Here is a 26,277-nt window from a genome sequence, read left to right as displayed (position 1 = left end):
AGCAGCAGAATGTCATTTACACACAGCCAAATGGCATTGTGGGGTGGGACCTACTTTGCTTTATAATTGGATCCCCCCCCATGCATGTATAGTGGGACAAGGATGGTGTCAATTAAATAGCCAAGACAAACACTAACCACAGCTTGTCAACTGTGCATGTAACCATACTGAGTGATGCCTGTTTAATGAAACAACTTTTTCAAAAGAAAAAGACGGGTTTACTATAATCAAGGATTAAAATATTTGAAAATTTTAACTGCTCCAGAAATATAAAAGCCACAATTTGAGCCAAGTGTCTTCTATAACTGAGATTCATAATCAGTAGCTTTGATTTGAAGGAATTTGAAGGAATATCAGTTGGAGAAATGCATATGGTCCCTCCAGTCTTCAGTGTCTTCTGATGTTGTGAATACTAAATGGGTGGTTCTCAGAAAGTGGAGTGCAAAATAGGTAACATTTCCCTTTTGCTGTTGACCCCTCATTTCCCCAGATTGCTGTGTAAAGGTAAACAGATGAATAACATTAATGATGTCCATTCATCATTGCTGGGGCGACTTTGGTTTCCTCCACAGTGGGGCCTTTACGGGGAAGGTGGAGAGCCACGGAGGGCCTTACTTTGAAGAGTCTCATTAACAGCTAGAGGCCTACAGGGTTTCTGCTAAAGACAGGGGTTAGTCACAATTATACTGCAAATTGGATAAATCAGTACTTGTTGATGGGAGTATAAACAAAACACTAAACCCATAAAAGAAAGGACAGGACAATCTGAACTGTGGGATTCTGGGATATGATGTAATATGTCACACATGATGGACCACCTGGATGGTGGACCCAAACAGGATAAGGCAATATTTGACACCCAAGCCCTGTTTTCCTGTTATTAATTAGCTGTGACGACCCATGAATGTTTTGTCCATACACAAACTTCTGAAGCTATATTTGAAGCAAGCGGTAAATAGGAAGTGCTTCAGCTATGAGCAAAAAGCTTCTTACCTTATAAGGTGGTCAGCATTATGTCAAAGGATGCTCTTTCATTTCAAACTTGTCAAATCCTGTTTACACTTGCACGCTTCATTGACATATTTTTGTCTCTGACACATTTTTTGTTCCAAGGTTGTCAGGTGTCATCCTGTTTTCATTCCCACCCTGTTCTCATGTTGGCATTGTTTCATTTTTTTTTTTAAAAGGAAGCCAGTCAATATGTTAACAGACAAATGGAAGTTATTTTAGTCTGAATGTGCCATGAATCAGTCATTGCAGAGAGCTTCAGACACGGTTTCTATACAGCTGGGTCTTGAACATCACAATGTCAACCACAGGCTATATGAAGGCTCGATTCCTCATGTCAAATGAAAATATGACTCCTTTTATGATGCTTGAACATTTTGTGTTCAAGCAATTGTGAATAAAGACTTGTATCGGGTGAAAATGTGTTTTTAAAAAAGTTACTTTTGTACTATTTGCTTTCTGTCTGATATTTAGATGAGAATTCTTTGGTTTATGTGTCAAGTAGAGGATTCCTGTAAAGCTGGGTAGTAGTTAGATTAGTTAAATTTATAGACTAGAAATAAGATGTCAAGCATGTCATTTTTTCTTCTGTCTACAGCAAAAAAAAACAAAAACAAAAAAACATTCCTACCAGCACATATAAAGAAGTATTGTATTTAAGAGTTTTAAAAGAAGAAGATTTTTTTTCCTTCTGGACTTGTACCATGCTTATAATGTTATTTCTCATCAACATTTAGTCAGCACAACATAGTTAAAGTTATGTGCGTTAATTTTTTTCTGCCCATAACAGAAAGACTGGCTCATATTAGCCAAGTCTCACAGACAGACAGGAGCAGCGGCAGCCACTGCGCTCTGAAAGGAAACCGAGTGTTTGTCTAAGATAAAATTTCATCACCTCCAGAAGTAGCAGCAAAATGGACCTGTGGTTATATAGAAAGGGAAAAACAACACTGAGAGTGAGTTATCATGGCTTCTGTCATTGCCAGTTGCAAAAGCTGTTAGCTTTATAAATGAAGAGAGAGCAGTGCGAACCATGCGGAAGTGGTCCCGCAGTCAGAGAGCAGGTTATAACTCAGGCCTGTAGTGATACTCTAAACTCCATTAAGAGGTCCCACATGTGGAGCACATTCACGAGTTCATGGGCTCACGCTGTTGGTGGGGCTTCAGGCTGGACTATTAATGAGATGTTTTTAACATCTCTCTCATGTTAAAATGCTCTCTTCAAATAATACGCCCAAAATTACATCTAATGTAAATATGATGTACACTGCTGTGAGCCCCAGCAGGTGTACTGCTGCAAGCACTCAGATTACTCTGTAAACAGACTTCCCTCTAAACTTACAGAATTTTTCTGCTATCTGACATGTTATTAAAAGAGATAAAGAGGTTGAGGCTAATGGAATATACAATTTAGTAGTGGATTGAGATTGATTGGCAAGGAGATTAGATTAATTCCTAGAAGTGGGGGACACTTAAGTAAACATGAATTCAACCAGGCAGTCAGATTTACTGGACTGGAGTCACACTACCGCTGGAGTTTATTTTTTCAGAGAGCACTGTGTTTTTTCTGAAACCTCAAATTAGTTTATCCTCCCTCTGGGTGTATGTCAGAGCTTTAAAAGGTTTCATCAAAACACACACGCACATCTGCAACATTTACAAAGTAAACCTTGGTAAAGTGACAGTGGCTGTGTAATATTTGTGGAATTACTATTAAAAAAAACACCTAGCACAGCTGCAGATGAAGTAAAATCAAAAACATGTTATGTTAATCACTTGCATCCAAAAGCTAGAGGAAAGCTAGATCTTTTATTATAATCTGATAATAATACAAAGTGAATGTTCACATATCTTCATTCACATTCCATACATACTGTATATAGAGAACCCATAGAGAGTCATTTTAAAGGCAATGCCTTGGATGTATAAATGACTTGAAGCCCAACTGGAAAAGTACAGAAGCAGGCCATGGCCTGAGCAAGTGTTAGGTGAAGTTTATCTATGCACAAGTGTTTATGCAAACTGTAGCTGAGCAAAATTGTGCACTGAGATTTATTTTTGTGCAGAGAAATACATTTACTCAAATAGCTATAGCTTGTAGAACAAGAAACAAGGAAATGGGAGCAGAGCAGTCAGAGGGTGGGTGGAGGTCAAAGAGCTAGGGAAAGTTAATAACTTGAAACAATAAATAAAACATCCGATGGATGGGAATTTGGCAGCAGTGAAATTTTTCATCATCAGATGATTCATGTAAGGGCAGAGAAATGGCTGTGCACCTCATTTAGCTGTGCCACTGTACACTTTCCTGGAGACAGAAGTTTGGATTATTCAAGACAGTGTGTATGTCTGTTGTTTCACTTCTGAGATTAAGTGTCTGCTCTTGAATAGTTGCCGTCAGGAAGATGGCGGAGACAACCAATCTCAGATGGTGCTCTACCCTGAGGGGACAGATAAATGAGGACCACCAGAGTGGATAAAGCAACCACTCTCTGACACTGGGTCTGAAGGATGAATATACACTTTTCACATCTTGAATAATATTCTCTTAATATTATAATTATATTCTTCTTCTTTTCTTTTGTGAATGAGAGGTATGACTTCCCATTTGTGAGGAAGCATAAAGTAGCTGAATCATTTTCCATTACCCTAAAAACAAAATGAGCAAATAAATACACAAGTTCCAGGATGGTGAAGATGGGGTTGTGAGAAACAGGGTTAGAATGAAGTATTTACTCCCTCTTTATCTCTTTTGTAGAGGAACAAACCAGCAACAAATCCACATGTCTCTTAAATATTTAGAAATACTTGAAGATAATGATGGACATAAATCACTTGGTTCCTACTGATTTGGAGATTGAATTTCAGGGATTTTTAAAATGGATTGGGGAAACAAATAAAAGCCAAATACTATGATGTTGAACCGTATGTTACAAACATTTTAGTTCCTGTATTATATCTGTGGAGATTGAAACAATTTCCCTTTCATCTGCTCAAAGTTCTGTTGGAGACTCTTTTTTTTAGACTGAGAGGTCACTCCAATATATACATCTGATGAAGAACAGAACCGAACATCCCATCTTTAAGACTGTGACATAAAAGAAAGTTTGATTATTGTCATGATTTCAGATGATACTAAACTATTCTGCCAGGAGCAACTGCTTTCTATCTCTTTGATGATCTACTTTGGAAATTGGAAAGTACTTGTATCAGCAGAAAGTTAAAGAAAAAGTCTTCTCTTGGTGTGCTGGAGAAAATCTGGAAAAAGTGTTGGAAGTTAGACGGTGTTGTGATAAGCTTTGAACCGAAGTGGAAAGAAGTGGTGTTGAATGAATGCAGACCACTAGCAGTCTCCCCACACCCCAAGCTGTGAACGAGTGAAAATGTGCAGTGCTAATCAGGTGAAAATAAACAGAGCAGCGCCCCAGGGCATCATAGTAACAAGAGGAATGAGAGCAAGATGGTGAGGTGGAGACATCCTGGGACGCATTCATCTCATATCCTTGCCAATTTGTGTCCTAAACTGTAAAAATATCAAAAATCCCCCACAAAAACAAGACAAATTTGAATGTTGAAGCATAAGCACTATAAGACCAATAATCACTTACATTGTTTCTATTTAAGTGGCTTGTTGGGGGCTGAGGCTCAGTCACTCAAATGGATTTACTCTGGATTAAAGCCAACAAGGCCTGAGGGAGTCTGCTTACGAATTGTGAGCCTCGGAGGAGCCAGTGTTCTCTGTCTGGGGGACTCCATCTCAATCTTCAAGATCGGGGGAAATTTCCCATAAAGATGAGAAGCAGATGTCCCTCGTTTTCAGTCTCACCCTCTTGTCGTCACACAGACTGTTTCTGTCTCCCTCCCTCGTACAGTCAAACCTGGCCCTCCTTCCCCCCAGGGATGGGGGAGGAACATGAGCACCATGGGAAGGGTAGCTGTCCTTGAGCCCAATCACATGACGATGGAGCCCTTTTTGTGGGAGGCACTGCCTTTAGGTACAGAGCTGTGAGCACATGGAGCCGATCCAAGAGCTCCCGACTTTCTCATGGAAAAAGGCAAACAAGAAGATTTGATAAAAACATCATGCTCTGACGATTCCCGCTGGCAAGTTGGCTTTCTTTAGGTGGACTCGAGTTGCTTTGAATTTACTATTTTGTTCCCAGTGTTGATATAGGGAGTGACCTTTGACTTCGGCCAGGAAGAAGAATCATGGACATCAGATGGGAGATACTGGTACACTCCCCCTCTTCTCATCATGCATTTGGAGCTGATGCTTTCGCAATAAAGCATCTAAGGCTAAAATGCACCTGCAACTCCTTTGGGCCCCATTTCCAGCTTCCCTAGAGCCCAACTCTTTGGCTCTTGTGGCTCAGCACTGACGTGTGTACTGTGGCTCGCAGCGTAAACAGACAGAGACGAACTGTGGGCCAGTCACTGGGTGTTTGGTTGTGGTCTGTAAGCAGATTAGGAAGCGGAGGAACAGGAGCTCCCAGTAGAGATGAGACTGACTATCCTAAAGCGGGAGAGCAAGGGGACAAGATATAAGGCTTATAGTTGCCTGTTAAATGTCTACAATACCACATCCTTATCCCAGATAAGGCTTTTGGTATGAAGTAAGGGGGCCCCAGTGGTTAGAGGTCATCTATCAAGTAAGGTAAATGTCCCCCAAATCAACAAAAGATTGACTCCCTGAGAGTCTTGAGGAAGACACTGATCTCTTCAAGCATGTACAAGGGTGCTATTTTGCTGACTTTGCAGTATGAGAAAAGGGGAGCAAAGACAAGAGAGCAACCCTGAAGAGATATGCAAATATCATATTCAGTACAAACCCCGACAATAAACACATTTAAGCTGATGCACTTGAAAGGAAACTCCCCAGATTTTACACATCAGTTTGTTGACAGGTCTTATGATAGTATTATAGCACAATGTGAAAAAAATTGAATTGATAGATTAACTCCACAGGGAAGAGAGGGAACTCTGCTGGACTGTCTGTAGGGGAATTAGAACAAAAAATAAATCAGAGGGTGTGAGGTTAGAAATTCAGCTCCTAATTTTCTAATATTTTTAAGGCTACTCCTTAGAATAGAGTCTTTGCATCTCATGGCTACATTAACCACAAACGCATTTGGATCTCTTACCTGAATGTTGGTGGTCGAGTTGTTTTGTGGATAAGAAAAAGAAAACAAGAAAAAAAGAAAATACAATAACGAACGGAGAGGTAACACCAACAGCATGTGTTAGTTGGCGCTGTGGGACTTTTTTTTTCTTTTTTTTTAACCTCAACAACATATGCAAACTTTCCGGAGTTGTTCGACTGAAAATCCAAACAGTTGCACAAATAGGGACTAAGTAACTACAACAGCAAGAAACCAGATGCTGTCAGATTAACTTCCAGACAAATTTCATCTTTACACCATTCGCGCTTGGTTTGGTCTCATAGAAAAATCCACATCAGGGCCCTTATGCACTTGACGTTTTGACAGAGGGACAACCCTGAGCCCAGAGAAACAGCTGGTGTTCTTTGCACACCCCTCCTAAGTGGGGCCCCATCGAACTACCATTATCTCGGGTAGCTTGAAGGGGCCCCTCTTGGTTTTTGGGGCAGCAGTGACACACTGTTTAGTGCCTTTATGGGAGGTTCAAGGAGGTTTATAGTTGTTTTTAAAAATATACCAACATAAGTGGCGACTGGGGAGCCCCTATGTTTGTGCACGGTTACCTCTGATGACTTTAAACACAAATATGAGGACTGCTCAACTAAATTATTTCACACTTGACACTGCATTTCCTTGGGTCCCAAGCAATACACTGATCAGTGTGAAGATGAAAAAGAGACAAGCAAAGAAGACAGACATTAAAGCAGAGGTCTCTTTCTTTATGAAGGCAAATATGTTTCTGGCTGTGCTGCATCAACCCTTGACTGTATTAGTGCACTTGATAAATTGGAGGAAAGGTCTTCAAACTGGAAACAATCACATTTTGAACTTCTGAGTTTGTAAGAAAAATTCCAAGAGAGCCTTGAAGGACAACAATTTTAACAGAACATCAGGAGACATCTATTTAAGTCAACTAATTTCCACTTTAATAGATTTAATAGCCAGAGTGTTATTGTCATCTATGCTCAAAGTGGGCCTTGGTTAATTTCCATCAAACATTATGTAGATACACCACAATTATCTGTTCACTTAAGTGTCAAATATATATTTGAAAAACATGTTTACAGTTTTTGATGACAGTTTAACTCAGTGTGAAATGTAATTTCTTGATGTAAATGAAACTTCACAATGCCGTGCCATGTGATAATGAACAAAGCTGATCTGAGGCTAAAGATCAAGTCGTGGTTGAAGGTTATTGAGGAAGATTACTGAGTCTGGCAGTGTTAATAAGGCTGTGTTTACATTCTGTGGCTCAGTGTTTAAGTAGACCTGAATGACCTGGGATTAAAAGGAGGCTTGATGGCAGACTCACACATACACACACACACGATGAGCTGGTGCTGATGGGGGTTGAACAGCTTTGTTCAAGATGTACAGAAGCCTTTCATATCAGCAGGACTGCCACAGTGGTTCACATACATCAGCCACAGAACTGCTCCCTCATTAATTACGCCAATCATTTACAACCCAGACAAACATATCCACCCCGATAAACCTTGCAGTTCCACAACTGACAACAATGTCTGTGAAAACTAAACTGACTGACAACATTATCTACACAGAAAGACGCATTATGTCTTCTCTGATGGTAAGCAGGTGTGAAGGATACAACTCAGGAGTCAAACAACATATTTGAAATCAGATCATTAATTAGCGCTCAACCACAGAAAAGCAAAATGGTTTTTGGAGTGTTTTAAAAAGCTGAACAGCTTGTATACGCAACAGCCACCTTACGACCCTGAAAAGGATGAAGCAGGCAAAGAAAATGGATGGATAAAAAGCTGAAATGTCCCAACATAATGATTAGTCAGACCCTTCTTGGGAATAACACCGTAACACCAAAATCTAAACCATGTTGGATGGGATTGATAATTGGCTGGGATCTGTTGCTTCCAGATGATAAAAGCAAAAATATTATGAAACCTCAGCGAACATGATGGTTTTTCCAGTTCTTAAAAAAAACAACAGTGATTCCACAGAATTTGGACTACTGTGTAAAACTGAAATGTGAAAATAATTCAAACCTTATAGCTGAGTGAAAAGCATCTCTATCTGCTCAGCAAATGGAAATATTCTCACGGGCCTGAACTGCAGTCAGAACCATCTCAGCTCTTTCACTGCTGTTATTATACCTGCAGAATTTGACACCGTCTTGCTGAAATTAACAAGACCTTCCCTAAAAAAAAAAAAAGACTGATAATCTGGATGGTTGCATTTTGCTTTATAAATATGCTATTCTATAACCTGCTGCTCAAAAACCTGAAGTATCGTCCAGCGAAAATGATGCCTCAACAGGTATGTAGGTTATTCATGTGTTATGTTATCTATGCCATGTGAAGTAAAGCCATTTACAGCAGCTGTAAAGATGCTGGCTTTTGATCTGTGTGCTAATAACAAGCTCATTGATGCCTATATCTTCTCTTCAGCCTAAAGGAGTCCATGAATTCCAAAAAGAAATTCAAATTTGATTTGTCTGACCACTGGACGGTTTCCCCTTCAGTCCATCTTTAATAAGCTCAGGGAGACATCCATCTATGGATCATTGTTATGCTTTTTTCTTTGCATGGTAAAGTTTGAATTTGCATTTGTGAAATAATTGGCAAACTGTGTTCACTGACATTGATTTTCAGAAGTTCTTGAGTCCATGCAGTGAGTTCCATGACAGAATCTTGTCTTTGTTTAAGGTAGTGCTGCCTGACGACCTGAACATTCAGCATTTCAATTTTGGTTTTTAACTTGCCAATTTTCTTCCGATTCTCTGAATAATTTCATGCTTTCACAGTATTTGGTGCTGTGGCTAATGAAATTCCCAATTTCTTTGTATTGTCGTGAGAAAAAGCGTTGCCAGTTTGTTGAGCTATATCTCTGCACTGTACCTTTTGGCTCTTTTTTAAAAACTCTGCTTCTCTAGGATGCTCTTTTCTGGCCTGTCATGTAACTGACCTGTTGCCTGTCCATCTAAATATCCAAGAGAGATGACCAAAAATAAATTTCAAAGACACCTTTGTTTGCATCCATTGATTACTTTTGTAAATAATATTGCGAGGATTCCGCACCAGCAGTTAGAAACGTTACAGTCCTACGCCAACTTCATAGGTTCCCAAACCAAAGAATGGCAACTTTGTTTTGTCAGATCAAGTTGTTTCACATCGGCATGTTAGCAACTTAAATGATGAATGATCTTGAGCCTGAGCCTGATTCTTAGGTTGGCAATAGGGAATAGAATAAAATGTGATATTAGGTAAGAGGTTTCTAGGTAAAACAAGATTTCCTGATATATTGCTGTGAAAACATGAAATTTGAACAATTTATTGGAAAATATTGATGTTTCTACAATCAGTTCAAGAACCTGATGGTGAGTACGTAAAGACAGAAATATCAAATTATGACACTTCTAACTGAAAAAGCTGGTGTTTAGAGTCTCACAATCATCACATGTCTTTGCCCCAGTGATCAGAGAAGAATCACAGCCTATTGTTTATCCTGTATTCATTCAAAGCACAAAAGCAAACTCTTAGACATGAAGTCATCCATCATTCTGACATATTTTGGAACAGAACAATTGCCACTCTGCTCTCATGTTCCACAGTAACCTTGGGGGTCTCTCCACTCGCACTCCACTACACCTGGCTGTAAGGAAACACGAGCCCACAGGCACCTGCACATCCAACACGCTGCAGATGGAGAGATTAATCACACAGAAGATGAATACTGGTGATTTATGTGACATTGTGACCATAACATGCAGAAGTGTACATGAGGGTTAACCTCAAGAAATGGTCCACTAGGGGACTAAATGGGCCATTATTTTGAATTCAACGCTAAGATTCAGACCAAAGGGGTTTCCTCTGTCTTCTAACCAGGGGAACTGTGGGGGAAGAGAAGTCCCACATCTGCTACGTTTGATGGTACAGTTACAAGTGGTTCCCCCCTCCCTCTTGACCTCCTCCCTGTGGTTTTCCTCCTCTTCTTATTATTCCTTCTTCCTCCTGAGAGGACAAATTCCCACACTGTGACCAGCGGGAATCTCGATGCTTTCTGTCGTGACTTTGTCTACTTTTACCACAGAGATACCCAGCAACTTTACGGCTCTAATGGGTGGGTGGGTTGGGGCGGGGTGGCTAGGTTGAGGTTAGAGGGATATGGAGGGATAGGGGGCCATCCCAGGGGACAGCCCTCTTCCACTGCTGTCCCATCTCTGCAGTCCTTCATATGACAGATATAATCTGACATGGGTTCTGGTAAATGGGTTTTACACACTCACGTGACACTAGTCATTATATGTGTGCCCTCCTCCCCTTTCCCTCTGCTCTTTCTGTCTCCTGGGAGAGCTCTTATCAATGTGAAGAAGTCACTGAAGGAAATGCCAGCTTAACTCAAGGAGCCTGCACACTGTAGTTCATCTCTTGTCTGCGGTGACAAGGGATTTGGTCTGCCAGAGCTGAGAGGGGGGGTGGCATGTCTTGTAACTATTAGACAGAATGCCTTGTGGCATTTGGATGGTGTGCTACAAGATCTGACCTATGCACTCTGCTCGGTCCAGGATCAGGTTACGGGCCTCATAGACATGGCACAGACCGTGGAAGCAACAGGAACAGGCTGAGAACACAAGCTTGGGAAACGTGCTCATGAATTGACAGACTTTCTTACTCTGGGCAGGAAACACAAATCTGCAGATGTTGAACAGCTGCGAGACATCAGAAACTACAGCATGGGGAATACGATCGTGAAATATAGCATACAGTTCACACTGCAGAGTTTTACATCTAATAGCCGGTGAGACACAATGCTACCGTATGAATCAAACTAAATTGAATAAAATTACTTTCATGGTGGGAAAGCTCAACGGAGACAGTTTTCACCTAAACCTGAAAAAGTGACAGCTGATGCAATTCCTGCTGTTGAAATGGGAGGGAAGCCGAGGAAAGTGGAGCAGGGGCGGAGATGAGAGCACTTTGTGATTTCAAAGATCCAGGCGTATAGCAACAAAATACTATACTCATTGTCCAATCCAAAGCAGATGCTATCAAGATGATATGGTGAGGGCTGAGCAAGCCAAGAACAGGCCTCCTGAGAAATGTGAAATGAGTGAAAATATTCAAATTAACAAAAAAACAAAAGATCTTTTCCATGAATTGGCCAACGGATGAAAAGTTGTTATGCAATTTGGTGGTTGTTTGGTCAGTTTTTTGCTGTCAGTTTGAAAATGAGCAATCAAAACTGTAAGAGTACTTCCTTTTGAGAATGGATTTACCTTTAATAGCTAACAGAAAATTGGAAACACTTCACAGCACACAGCGTAGTGCTTTATTAGATGTAACAATAAGAAACATGTGATACATGCAAACATATCAGGGCTTTTATAAAGGTCTTTGAAAATCAGGACTGAAATGTGAAAGTCTGCAGTCATTGTACGTTTTATTGATGTGTTCTTTTGTCTTCTCAGTTAGTGTTTCTGTGCCATATTTGCAATTCTTATAAATTGAACATCGAATCATAAGCATTAAAATGATGTGATCGTAACAGAAAAACTAATTCAACAGCATCAAAGCCTTTGAAAGTCAGCAGCTGTGAGTTGTGTAAGTTTAACGTGGCTTTATCAGATCTTTGAAGTGTTTATCCAAAGACACTGAATAATAATGATAAGAATAATATTTATAAGCTGTTATTAACAGATTTCAGAGTGAGCCATTATATAGACACCAATCCATAAATAACCTTATGCTAATTCGTGGCGATTACTTAAAAAAACGCTATACATCTCGGGCTTCTTTTTTAGTGTACTAATTTGGGAAACGGGGTTGTGTGTAGGCTAACTTCATATAAATAAAACACTTGCACTGAATCACGACGAGAGCACACGTTCAGTGTTGAGACATGACGAGCTTAAATCCAATGAGATCCAAGAATTGTGCCATCGTGGAAAAAGTTAGCTTCAATCTACCTCAAAGTATCAAACTTTGATATTTCTGCATTGCTTGTACCAGTTTAGATAAACTGTTTATTGCATACAACAGTCTGTCATGCCCAATATTGATGATGTTAAACTGACCAGTTCGCTGCATGTGGCATGCTTTTTTAGACTGATTTTTATCTCTATATAAAATGGAGTTTGGACTCAGTTCAGCTCTGGGAAAGTTGGCAATCGCAACAACATCTGAAATTACTGCTAATCTCAGTTCCCAGAAAATGGTTGGGAAATAACTGTGTTGCTCTGCAGTTGAAGTGACCTGACTCCTACAGCCAGTAAATTACAGTTTTCATGAGGTGCCAATGCGATAACGTTTGGCATGCGTAAGAAATTCTAGCCAGTTCATGGTAAACACAGACGCGGAGAAGTGAGAAGTTGACACTTGGGTGATGATGTCACGAAACTCTTGGATTATAAAGTAGATCAGTCTCAAATATCAAGTCTTCTAGTTCATGATTCATTTTTGTCGCATCAAACTGTCTCCTGGTAACAAATATTTGAACTAATATAGGAAAAACAAGAAGAATACGAATGTAAGTTGCTGGAGGTAGATCTTAATTCAAGGAACATGTGGTCTATCTGAGCACCAGGATTTTACATTAAGATCAGTCTTTGCTGCAATATTTAATTTACTCTTTCTGTCTGCTTAGCACTTCAAGCAGCTCTTAGTTCAGCTCATAAAATGAAAAACAAAAGCTTTAAATCTAAATGCCCCAAAGAGGTTATGAATAGACAGGATATTTGCTCAGACAGTCTTATGTGTCTTTCACTGAAACAATTTTGCGAGCTGTGTCAGAGGACCCTGAACCTGGACTTGATTCCCCTGTGATAGTGAAGATGAAAGCCCTACTTATGTAATGGGAATACCACTGATGCATGCATGTTGGATATCATTCAGTAGTTCATGTTGTTGGGAAAAAGCAAAACTCTCCTTGTCCAGCAGCCAAACATGCTTTTTTTGTTCACGGAGTTAGTGGACATGAGAGTTGACCATTCACCCATACTGTGACTTGTCATTTTCCTCTTTGCAAACTATAACTATAGTTTTCATCAGTGCAAACAAGCATATTGCTGACATGTGAGTCAAACACTCAAACAATCAAAAAAGGAGTGTAATCTAAAAGTTTGAACAATTCTATGATGTCCCCTCTGAGGAACTGAGCTTGAAAAATTAGCTTGAATTTGTAAGACGTGTTTCATCTATCAGAAATGAATTACAAATGAACATAACTGAATTAGACTTTCATGATCATGAGTTCAGTGAGTTTGGCTGCTACAAAGCAGATTCATGTTTGACAATTATAGAACGATCATTTGCTCCCTGAAACTTGACTAATAAAGCTCTCATAAAACCAGCCATAAGCAATCTAGAGCTGGACTCGCTGTGCACATTATTACGAGGACGCTGTCTTATGCATTAATTAGAGCAGTTTCATTCCCAAAAATTCAGCAAGTAAGGCTGATGTAATCTCTTTATGCTCACTCAAAATAAGATTGTATATTACAGTACTAGAAGGTTTGGTGGTTTCAGCCCAGATTTCTGCACATACTGCAAGTTTTGTAGTGAACGAGCATTTGCATTTCTATTCTATCAGTTTGCACATCATTGATAATGCATAGAATGATTTATTATTCACAGTGGTTTCTGTGTTGTCCCAACAGTCTTTAAGTGACAATCAGCTTACTAAACATACTAAAACATAAGAGCAGAACTGCACATGTGCCTTGGCTTAGACAGCATATCAAGGGGGATTTGTTTTTTTTAATTTTTATTAAAAGCACAAAAAGAAAATAAACAGCTCTTGCATCCTTTTAGTAGACTTCCTGTAACTCAGCATACATTTAAAATGATGCTATATTAATTCTGAACAAGTCAAAATTCAAGCAGATGTACTTTACAGTGAATTCCCCAGAAATGTCACTGACATAACTGAAAATTTAAATGAATAAATTATGTATTAGGGAGCAAATTAATGCAATTAAGCAGAAGCATCAAACCAAAGTTCCCTTTGATGGTCTGTCTAATATGCAGCTCCCATTTCAAAATTTTTGCATCCTTTTGAACACATCCAAAATAAGTGCAAAAACACATCCAAACCCAAACAAGCCATGGCTTGCTCTATACTTTGTGCTTCTGAAACACCTCTACACACACAATGGAACTATTCCTAATATGATTTCTTTAGTATCTGTGTAGTTGTTGCCGATGGGAAAAGTCTTGCTTCTGATGTTGGCAGTATGGCCAGAGGATGGCACTCTAGTAACAGCAGTGAAAAGGTAATAAATTACACAATCTTGTATGAGGGAGGTGGTGCATAAGGCAGCAACTCTGTACTTACACTCTGGAAGCAAGATGTGTATAAGGAACTTCTGCAAACTGCAGAAATGACAAGTAACTGAGGTTGTAAGAGAAAAAGCAGGAATCTATTCACCAAGCCAACTTTGCATGCATCAAATCAACTTTACTTAGGAATCTTTACATTAAAAACATTATATACATAGAAAGGAACAGTGGTATAAAAAGTTTTGAGCATACCATATCAAAATCTGTGAATGGGTCAGTGAAGATTAACTGGACAAAAAAGGAAAAAGGACGAATAAGAAAATGACAACTACGCAAAGTTGTCTGGCACCACAACATTTGAGGTCTCAATAAACTACTGTTGCAAATGAACATCCAAAACAAGTCCTGTTAAATGATGATGTTGAGATAAAACATTGGGCCTGTAGCTGCAAATGTAGGATCAGAGGAAAAAGATCCAAATTTCATGAAAAGATCCTCTCCCGAAATTATTAAGCATGAGGGTGGATTGATCATGGTTTAGGCTTGTGGTATGTGTTATGGATTCAACCAAATACCAGAGATAGATATAAAATGCCAGAAAACTCTTGAGGAAAACGTCATAGTTGGTAGAAAATGCAGAAGATAAAACAGGAATTTCCTTGACAACAGGATAACGATCATAAACACATCTCAGACTACAGCAGGAGATGTGGTTCTCTAGTAGCCTTTTTTTAGACATCATAAAATCATCGGTGGATAGACTTTTACAAAGAAGCACAAGCATGATGGTCCATTAATCTCAGAGACCCAGAAGCCTTTGGCAGAAGAAATAGGTCACCAAAAACAGAAATGAAAGACTCCTGGCTGTCTACAAAGTGCGTTTTTATGAGCTCTGATACTTGTCAAAGGGGGTGTTAATAAGTACCGACCCTGCAGGGTGCCCAAGCTTTTCTTCAGGCACTTTTCCTTTTTTTGTCCTTTTGGAACTATAAACTACAAATCTGTCATGTTTCATGTTTATCCTGAAAATTAGTCATCTGTTTCCTGCTTATTTTACAATTTTACAGTTTGGAAACTTTGACCAAAATTTCCAAAGTGCTGCATCCCACATTTAAGAAGTTCCTTAATTTACCAAAATGCAACTGCACTGTATTATGTGTAATATCCATCTTTATCATCCATTCACTTCGCCTTCCTTTAATTCAGACACAAGCTACTGTACATGACGGTACATGGTAATGACTGCATTCACTCTTAGTTTACAAAGAAAAAAGTGCAGAATTATGTTGTTGTTTACCCTGAGCAGGAGTTGTTTGAATTAAGGATCATGGCTGTGTTCTGAGTCTCTGTGCTACTTGCATTTGTGACTCTCACTGTGCTTTATGCACATTGTAGTGAATGCACCAGTAGTGCCTACTTGTGTATGTGAATTTGCCTCATGGCTGCATATATCTCAGTCAAACTCTTTCTATTTGATAAACAAAAACAGGAGGTTATGGCATAATTTCTCCAGTCATCATTTGCTTGTAAATATATTCAGAATCAAACTGTGTTGGGTTCAGGCAACCTTTTACACACTGTGGGTGATAAAACACTGAACCAAACGTAGACATTTTTTAACGGCCTAACCAACTTGAAGTGTAAATGGTCATTTGCTGAATTTGCTGTCAAGTCGATGCTTTCTTCAGACCATTTCCATTTTCAGAAAACTCCTCTGGGACTTCTATCAGTGAGCATTGATTCTCGGTAAACTCCTTTTTGCTGAGACAGTGGCCATGAGAGAGAGTGTGACCCTGCCCCAGTACAGATTGATAACCTGAGAGGTTTAATCAGCCTTGGCGTTTAAGTGTGAATGGGCCATTGTGGAAGATGATGAAGGACGCATAGGGTCAGAAGGGATGAGGATCAATATCTTGAAGGCTGATCTTGAACTCAAAAGTAAACCCCAACCAATTTCCACAGAAAGCATGCAGCTTCGGCTCACTGACCAGTTGTCACAACATTTTGCTTTTTGAGCAAGATAAAGGATTAAAAGAATGTTTTTTGTTAAACAAGCTTGTTGGATGAGAAGATTGTTACCAGTGTGCCAGTTTAACTTACCTATGCATAAAAAGTGGAGCAAGGGGAAAACTAGGCTCTTAAGCAAACAAAATGGGTGTACCAGAACTTAAAAAAAAACAACTTTTTGGCTTTATTTGTATTAAAAACAACGTTTTAAATCATGATTTAAATCGGTATATTGATTGTCTTTTAAAGGGAAAGGGACAATATACACGAGTATATATAAGACTGTATATGCAATGAATTGATGATAGAGTTGATGATAAATTGTTATCCAACTTAAAAAGCACAATAGAATTGTGCACACTTACTCATAATTTACCTCCAGACACAAAAAACAACCCACAAAATAATTTTTAAAAAAACAGCACAAAATGTTGCAATGTTGCATCTTGTTCTCTACACACATACATACCACAAATCCTTGTAAGGAGGAAAGATGGTGTTGTGGGAGCTCAGGAGGACATTTTTAAACAACCATCACTTCTGACAATGCAGGTTTCTGACTTGTCTTGTACAATGTTTTCAAAATCCATTGTGCTTTTCTACTTCTCTCCCAGTTGCAGTGCCTTGTGAATGGTTGGGTTTAGTTGTTAAAATAAATCATAGAGGTTAGTATTAATGTACATGGTTAGGTCTATATGTTACAAAGCACATGGTTAGGCATTTATCAAAACTGAAACAGTTTTGGCTTAAATCATTTGACACATAAACATAAGAAAAAAAATCAATGTAGTGATACATTACCATCTCACTACTAAAAACATTGGATTGTGACACGATTACATTTTGGACAAGTGGACAAATCACATATTGTCTTGTGAGACTGGGGTGGTTTTGGCCATATTTGGACAAAGGGGAGGAGCACCAAGGCTTCAACTATTGTAACAAAAGGCCTGTTCGTTGGCAGCGTGGTTGGCAAGGTGGAGCTGTATCTCAGTGACTTATTATGTTTTCTATTATTTCATTAATTTTTCCTTTACTTCACCACATTATACTTGTTTTTTGTGCACAAAAAAGGTTTAAACCATAAATTCCAGAACAAAGGAAGTATAACATAACACACTGCTATGAACTGCAAATACACAATGCAGCATCTGTAGTCCTGATCGTCTGTTATTTATCTACATCACCCTATGACGCCTGTGAGTAGTATCATCCTTGCAAATGGTTTTATTCTTTTTAAAAGATAAGTGAGAGAGCCAACAAGAGAATGAGCAGCAGCTTCCATCCCAGTTTTAACCAATTTGCTGACCTTTCAGAGCAGAATGGGCCACTTTAGGAATCAGGCTTTTAAAAGACATAAGAAATAAAACACAGAAATAAACACCAACCAATTTCAGTTGGTGAAAGATTTGCAGCAGCATACTAACATCAGGTGATTTTCACCTATGCAGTTAGGATTATATGATGTTCATTATCGCTGCTGTCTGAGTTGCATTGGCCCTTGGGTAGCTTCAGGCTGCTCACTGACATCATCGAAGGTGATACATAAAAGGAGAACACTTCAATTTCCAATGTATTGTTGTGTTTTAATATATGTAAAAGTGTTTTTTTTTTGGGATGGTACACTATATCGGGTAAAAGACAACCAAAGTTTGTGATGGTGTTACAAAAATGTATGTTAGTGTTCTTGGGAGGATATAAACTGTCTTCTAGTAGAGCCCCAAAATAAAATCATGACCACGTGAATGAGCATAATGTGGGTTTTTTTCAGCACAGTTAAGAAAATAAACATATACTTAACTGAAAAAAAAAACACAAAAATCCCTTTAGGGTCTGTCAGTCTAATGGACAGAAAACGCCATCATTGAAAACTCATTACGAATTATCAAACAGCAAACAAGACAAAATTACAGTCATGAATTAAAAAAAAGAAATGAGCATATGACTTGAATTCATCAGTGTATGAGTTTCTTGGCCTAACTCCCAGAAACAGCTTGTCCATCACTCCCCAGCCACGTCCCCAAACATGTCTCTCTTTGAGGTCTATAACAACTTAATGATTCAATTATTTTCAAAAGGACCACCAGCACACTGATTAAAGGGAATGAATTAAGCTAATGACACCATAATGACAAGTGGAACAGATGTATACATGAAGAAATGGTTGACATAGCAACTGAGATGTCACCTCTTTGTTTGTAGAGCTGATTAGATAGTGGTTTGTCAATCAAAAGGTAGCATTGTCCTAAAGCATACTGTCTATATTGTTTGTTTTACTCTGCATGGTGACTTGAAACCATAAACTGATAATGGGGATGTTTAATGAGGTAATAAATCAAGTGAGAAGAAGAGTCATTCTCTAATTTAGTCCAATCGAATCAAACCTCTTTTTGCAACTACAAAGGTCGCCCTCTTCTGGCTGTTAGATAGAATACAAATTCCCCCACAGCTTGTTTTCTCAGACTGGGCCACTACACCACCGCTGTTTATTTACACTCTGTGAGTGAATGTGAACCAGAGATTTGTTGGATCCAGGACCTAGCCACACTCCCCATTTCAACTAATTATTTTGTGCTGCACAATGATCTTACAGAACAGCTGTCTTCATTAAGACTTACTAAAAATCTTCCATTCAATCATACTCATTTTCATTAACGTGCTGAAAGGGGCTGTCTTGTTACAGGGCATTGTTGACTCTCTTGCACTTCCTGGCAACACTTATTTCCTGTATGTGTGTGTTAGGGAGAGAAACCATATATGAGCAGAGTTTAATAAATGACTGTGGACACAGTGTAACAGCTGGGGCTACTTGGAGAGGACAATTTCAGCTGCACACCTCCACCATTTTGCCCTGGACACCAGCCTCCATAGACAACAATGACAGCCTCTCATACAACTTTTTTTTATTTTTATCAAACGACAAATGACAACAGCTGGTAAAGAGGGATCTGAGGAGAATTTCTAATATATCCTCCAGTCAATACCCATCATGGCCTTGGATTCCCAGTGTCAGAGTTTCGTCTATAAAAATCTGAGTTCAGTGAGTTTGGCTGCTACAATTGACCCCTCCGGCTGATATACCCCCACCCCCCACCCTACTATATCAAAATAATGAGCCAGGGCAGCTTTTGGCTGTGAGTTCAGAGGGGCCATCAATCTGCCTGTGGAGTAGGAGAGAAATCCTTTTGTCTGCAGTCAGCTGTAATGGAGTTGATGTAGTGCTGCAGATGGAGAAAACTATGTCGTTAACATTACGAATGAATAAAAATATCGACAACTCATATTTCAGTTTGCTGTGGTTCAATGGCTCCTGATCATGAAGATTTTTAAAGCCTGCTGCAATACATGTACTCTGACTAACGAAGACTGATGTTCCACTGACCCTGACTGCAGCATTATTGCACCCAAATTTTCAAAGAGGCTGACAGTTAAGACTTTTCTTCTGCTTTATGTAGGTTCTACTTTAATGTCTGTAGGTTTATGGACGCCACCGACTCCTGTCCTTCACCCAGTTTCTCCAAAACTGTTCATGATCTTTCTGGATTTAATCTTGTAGAAAATCTAGTTTAAAAACATAGTTTACAATGAAATGGTTTTGGGTGAAATGTCTCAAGCAGAAGGGACTTGGGAACCATGACAATTATATGTCCCAGGAATTTAGAATAACCTGCATCATGATGGCAAAGTTTTATTTGTACATGGTTATAAAGATGTTTCTACCAGCCTCAAACCTAAACAACAAATGTTAACATGTTAAGATATATCATTGGATGAACACGTCAACGATTTGATATGAGCCCAATATGCAACTTGGTTTCACTGTTAACAGTAGTAAAAATCAAACTAAAATCATTCCACTTATGCCGATGGGCATGACATATGCTATCGTAAGACACCCAGGATGACTTTCATAGCAATGCATTTCAGCAGGAAGTTTCTACATTGCCTGCGTCACGTTTGTGTTTTTTGCAGATGGGACTCGACATGCCACCCCGCAACCCAGAAAACTGAGATTTCAGTAGGTGTTTGGAGAGGTTTTACAGTACTTAAGGGAAAGCCATGAACTCTACTAGAATAAAGCAAATAGTTTTTACCGCTGAAATTTAACCACAAATTCTAAACTTAACCATATAGCGACTGAAACCATAAGTGGAGAGAAAAACAACATAAAAGCGAAGCAAAATAAAGTAAAATGTTATAGATGGAACAGGAAATGAACTTGGGTTTCCTGGCTTATGATTATGTTTATAGCTCCCTCCAGCCTGCTAATATGGCCTTTTTAGCTTTTAAAAAACAAATAAACACTTCTTTTGTGACAGTTTCATGACATTGCATGTGGATGTTTCCCAGTATGTGGTCAATACCATTAGGCTGTGTTGGAAAGTAGTGTGAGGTTTAAGAAGACAAATGGATGCAGAGAAAAATCCCTTTGACTAATTGAAAAAAATCACTTTGTCAACGACGTATCAATATGATCAAAGCACACATTTGATTAATTATTTGTAGACCTTGTGGTCAACTAAAAAGTTACATAAAGAGGAGGAGAGAAGACTTTTTTTTACATGTGGGAAACCCAAAGACCATTAAAGTGTTATACCCAAAAGCATTAGCAGGTGATTTAGTCACTGTTACTAATCAAGCTATCTTAACAAGCATGTTAAGTGCTATGTTAGAAAGTGGGTTCATTTTTCTATTTTTAAAGTGCAATACAGAATTTATACAACCTTAGTGGTGCATTTGAGATAAAATATCTGTACCTGTGCAGTCTATTGAACAGCATTAGTTACAATGAACATCCAAAAATAATCTAAATTTAGAACAGAGAAGAGTGAGAGAGATCTTGGATTAATATCACAGTAAACTTCGCTCACAATCCAGCCCGATTAATCACACTAAATGCTCAGTCTCTGTTGTTGTTGTCTAGCTTTTGCTCCACAGCCCCCTCTTGCTAGAAGCCTAATTCATCATCCTGACTGTAGAGAGGAAGGACGGACAGAGCATGCTGAAAAGCTACACCGAGGGATTTCAATTTATTTCCTCCAGAGGCCATTAATCCCCCTCACAGATCCAGCAGGTGAGATCAAGATAAGGTTCATCCAAGGGATCCAAGCATCCATCCACCTTGATGAATTAAGTCTCAAACACTTTCTACCATGAGATTAAACGCATGATATAAAGTATGGATGAAAGAAATTATACTACAGTGAGAATCACCTTTTACTTTAAGTTAGACATTTCTATTGGTGAAATGGACAGAAACCCTCTCAGCCAATCCTACTCTTAGGTCAAAGCATCTAATTTTCTTTCGCCAGGAAAATACTAAACTACACTAATGTTTCTGTATCCTTATCTCATATACATCTCCAAATTTATCTAAATATTCTTTTACATTTTAGTCAAGGACCCACAGAAATGAAAATGACATTAAAAACACCCAGTTTAGAAAAAAAGTGTGCAAAACTGACTGAAAAATAAAGATAACCTGTTATTATGCTAAACGTTACAATGAACAATCCAAAGGGAGCTCATCCTTCATTCCACATGTCTCTTATTGACAACCTCCTACTGATGAGGTGGAAATATTAACATTCACACTGATTTAAATCGGCATATTGATTGTCTTTTAAAGGTCAGAAGCTCAGTGCCCTCTCATATACAAGCCACACGTTTAAGACATTTAAGTGGCATGCTTTCAGTATTTCCTGTCGGGAAACATTACTTCATGTGTACATGCTTCACAATGCATGGCCGCAGATGGAGAAAATAACCTTCAATGCAATGGATAGACAGCTGCTAATGAAAATTACATATGCAAACATACCTCCGGTTAAATCTATCCTGCATGTGGTATTTATGAAAATTGCTTGCTGAGGTACATATGACAGTGGTGACAGGAGGCATGACTGCGAGCTACACTTTGCAGTGTGTGCTGTCAAAAAAAAATCCTCAACTAACGTCCACTAATAGCATGAACAAGCAGGTATAAAACATACTGTAGCAGCGAGTGGATTGGCACGATGGAGAAGCTAATCTCTGTGGATCGTCTATCTTTTAAACACAGCCTGCTCAGTGGTTGTTTGATTTATTTGACGTATAGGCTTTCTCCAATGAGAGCAGACTTGTTTGCCTCTTGAGACAAGTCAACTTTTGCTTTAAATGAGAGAGGAAGGCTATCTGGTACTTTCTGGGACTTTATAAGCAAGTGACTGTGTTTTTCTTTGCATGGAGACATCAAAGAAAGGTCACATCATGTTTCATGGGACATAATGATATTTTATATTGTGTACAGCTACAGCAGATGAAGAGAAAATTCCACAATATCAGCCGTTGTGCAAACGCATCCATAGCGAAAGGAGTAATTCATTGCCTAAAAGTTGGTTATTCAAAATGTAAATCTGCTCTAATATGATTATTTATCATTGTACTCACATTCCTTTCTCTCTGCAAAGGCATGCATTACCACAGAGACCTAGTGATCAAAGTTATTAATTATTTACAAAGCTTTCACACATGACCTTTGTGGGCCAACACGCCATGCAACCATGAGCTCACTACATTCAGATGACAACCTCTTCTTCTGCCAAACAGCCTTCTTTCTCTCTCCCAACTGCACGAGCCAGGTTATCTTTAGTGCACATTGAATATTTATACATCAGGTGGCTGGGGAGTCGGCCACTGATCTCTAAGGTGACTTGCTGAGCCACTGAGGGGGGTGCTGGTGTGTTGGGATTGGCCTGAGATGAAGTCCCATGGGACATATTGTCTCCTCAGTGTGTCCTTTTATCCCACTGAGGCAGAGGGTTCTGTTTTATGGCAGAATGTCTACCACAGAGCAAAGTCGGTGCGCTATTACAGTGATATTATGATCAAATTGCCATTAGAATAATGTCCAAAAATAAACACCGAACACTTCTCTCAGCATCAGAAATTAGATCTGCTATCTAAAAATAGAAACCACTCTCTTTTTGCGCTCTCTATCTCTTCACCCAGCACCGAATAAAAGCTGCTGTACAGTAACAGTAAAATCCCTTGATGCACCACAGCCAAGATGAACTGTGGAAAATGTTTGAGGATCTAAGGAAGATTTTTTTTTAGTTTTGCGCTCTTGATTTGCTCTACTGAAATAGTTGAGACAAAAGGAAGGGGGGGTAAGATTCTGCATAGAGCATTTGCATCTTGGGATGCTCTGAATGACAATCATGTTGTGTAAAACAAATATCAGCTTCATTGCTTGGGGACAGCAAGAAAGGATATAAAATTTGATACAATGATCATCTTTTCCTGATGGCTTTCAAGCTGTTTCTCCAGGGACTGAGTGATTTCTTGGGAGATCATTTTGTGATAATAATTGCTTTCTTAATGTAGATTTGCTATTAAAGAGAAATGTTCTCTCTGAGCCAAAAACTCATCAATGCATTAGCAGGTGATAGAAAATAGTAAACAAGCACTTTAGATGTGACTGCCAATGTGGCAGTTTACAATTAGATTTGCATGAACTACACAGAATTGTAATAAAAGTAGGCCCCACAACAAAAGTAGACAACTGAAGAAAACTTATTTTGGATTGTGGCTGCACAGACTTGTAAGAAAGTGTACAACAATAAATAAGAAATTCTCAAAAGGCATGGGGGAAAGTTTCTGGGCATTGTTGTAGCCACAAAGCTGTCCCTGAACTGAATGTGTGAGATAAGTGCTTTGGAGCGCAAACAAACTGAAACAAAAGAACATGAGGTGGAGATTGGTTTAGTAAGTAAGACAGGAGGAGGAAACACTACTGGCGTCCAAGGGCATCATAAACCTCAGCATGCGTCTGCACAACAATGCCAACAGGGGCACAAATTCTCCACACACTGGGAATTGATTTCACACAGAAAGGGGAGGACTTGGAAAGAGGCGTATCAGTGAGACATTGAAATACTGCATCTTGTGTTATTGGATTTGGAGTCTGGTTTTCTATATTTCTTTTTTCTCTGAGCATCCGCAAGCTGGGGGATCCAGTCAAGAGAAGCTTTCCTGAGCCAACATAAAACCTATGGCCAGCTGAGGAAAAGAGATTGTTCTGGAGTTTACCTTAGAATGAAATTCATAATAAGTGCTTGAGAATGGTAAGAAAAAGGCAACAACTTGGTATGGTATACAGCAATGTGCACAAACTTCACAATCTGTAAGCAATTGCACTTACAAGAAAACATTTCAAACAACTCAAGGCCCACATTTCAGAGAAAAGAGGAGTTAAGAGCTGTGAACCAGTGCGTGAGACAAACCTGTGCTACATACATATTTTATGAGGAACAACAAATGGAAAACTCACTGAGAAGTCCTGCATCAGTCCACAGGGCAAAGCGGTGAACGGATGCCATAAAATAGTGTCTTTGAAATAACATCTTTTAGAATTTTTTTGTGGGGTTAAAGGAGAAGGGAAGTTAGCTGTAGACACACACGCACAATTATTTTACGACAATTATCTACAGTGCTCATTTTAAGATGATAAACTACTTTAGAAGGAGACTATTAGATCAGTGAAGCTCACTTCACAAAGAACAAGATGCCAAACCCAATTGACATATGACTGGAAGATCACAGCAATGCCAAAGTCCTCTTTAAAGAAAATGAGAACAATTATCTTGGATGATATTGTTACAAACATTTTAAACTGCTGCAACACCATTCTGAAAGAAAAGTGGGGATATTGTGAAAAATGTAAATTAAAATGTTCTAATAATTTAATGTCCAAAGACTATTGAGTGTTCAAACAGAATATTCATACAAGTTTAAAAAGCTGGGACATTAATGTGTTCACCACTTTGTCGCGTCTCCTCGTTTTGAACAAGAGAGTTTGGTAAATGGAGCTTTGAAAATGAAATAGTTTCCCCACTCTTGCTTGTAGGACTTGTTCAAAAGGTAAGGACCTTCTTAATCAAATGTTTCATTTTGTAATGTGGTGAAGTTTTTAAAGGGTGACAGATTTAGACTTAAGGTCTAAAGTCTTAAATCCAAATTAGCATCCATACTATTCTACTTCTGAGCCATGCTGTTGGGTTACCTACAAAATTTGTCTTGCCAAAATCAGCAAAGCCGTCCTTCAAAAAGATCCTGTCAGGCTGACAGCATGTGTTGCTCTAAATCTGTAGTTATTTTTCAGCGTTAATGCAAGCTTTCCAAACATGAATTTACTCCATGTGCACATTTCACCCAAATAGCATCATGGATGCTGGCTTTTAAATGTGCTGATAGCAGGCTGGATGGTCCCTCTCCTCTTTAGTGGGAGGCCATGAGTTCAAGTCTGAAGTTTCATACATCATACACAGTACAGTTTTCTACTTCCATCCTAAAAAAAAAAAACGTTTAGGACTATTAAATTTAGCTGGGATTCTTGTTTGTATATAGTCTTTCTTTGAGTGGTAGAGTTTTAAAGATGCATTTGTGGAAGCAGCAACAAACTGTGTTTACTGACATTTGTTTTCAAAGGTATTCCTGAGCAGATGCAGTGATTTCTACGACTGAATCATTTCCATTGTTTTTTTTTTTTAATGCAGCGCCATAGTAGTACTCAAAGGTCACAGCCATTCAATGCTGTTTTTTCTTTATTTGTACTTCACACATATTTCTACTTATTCTCTGTATCCTCTAAAGAATGATATTATGTGATGTAGTTTATGAAATCACCAGATGCTTTGCTATTTCACGTTATGAAACATTCTGAAATTGGTGGGAGATGTGAAGATCTTTGCATATTTGCTTCTCAAAGACTCAGGCTCTGTGGATGCTATAGGTGTTGCTGGTTAAGTTCTAAACTAGATTACAGAAGCAATTCAGTTTCAACATCTATATACCCTAATGTAACTGAATAT

At 38.9% G+C, this 26,277-nt stretch overlaps 1 protein-coding gene across 1 annotated transcript in view; it reads left to right on the top strand.

Moving 5' to 3' along the window:
- The window catches only part of exoc5 (exocyst complex component 5), a 71,901-nt gene that overhangs the window by 7,482 nt on the left and 38,142 nt on the right, over positions 1–26,277 (top strand). The window lies entirely within an intron of this gene.

The sequence above is a fragment of the Leuresthes tenuis genome, unplaced genomic scaffold (assembly GCF_036924035.1).
Source record: "Leuresthes tenuis unplaced genomic scaffold, fLeuTen1.0.hap1 SCAF_15, whole genome shotgun sequence".
NCBI lineage: Eukaryota > Metazoa > Chordata > Actinopteri > Atheriniformes > Atherinopsidae > Leuresthes > Leuresthes tenuis.
This window is presented reverse-complemented; position numbering and strand designations above follow the sequence as displayed.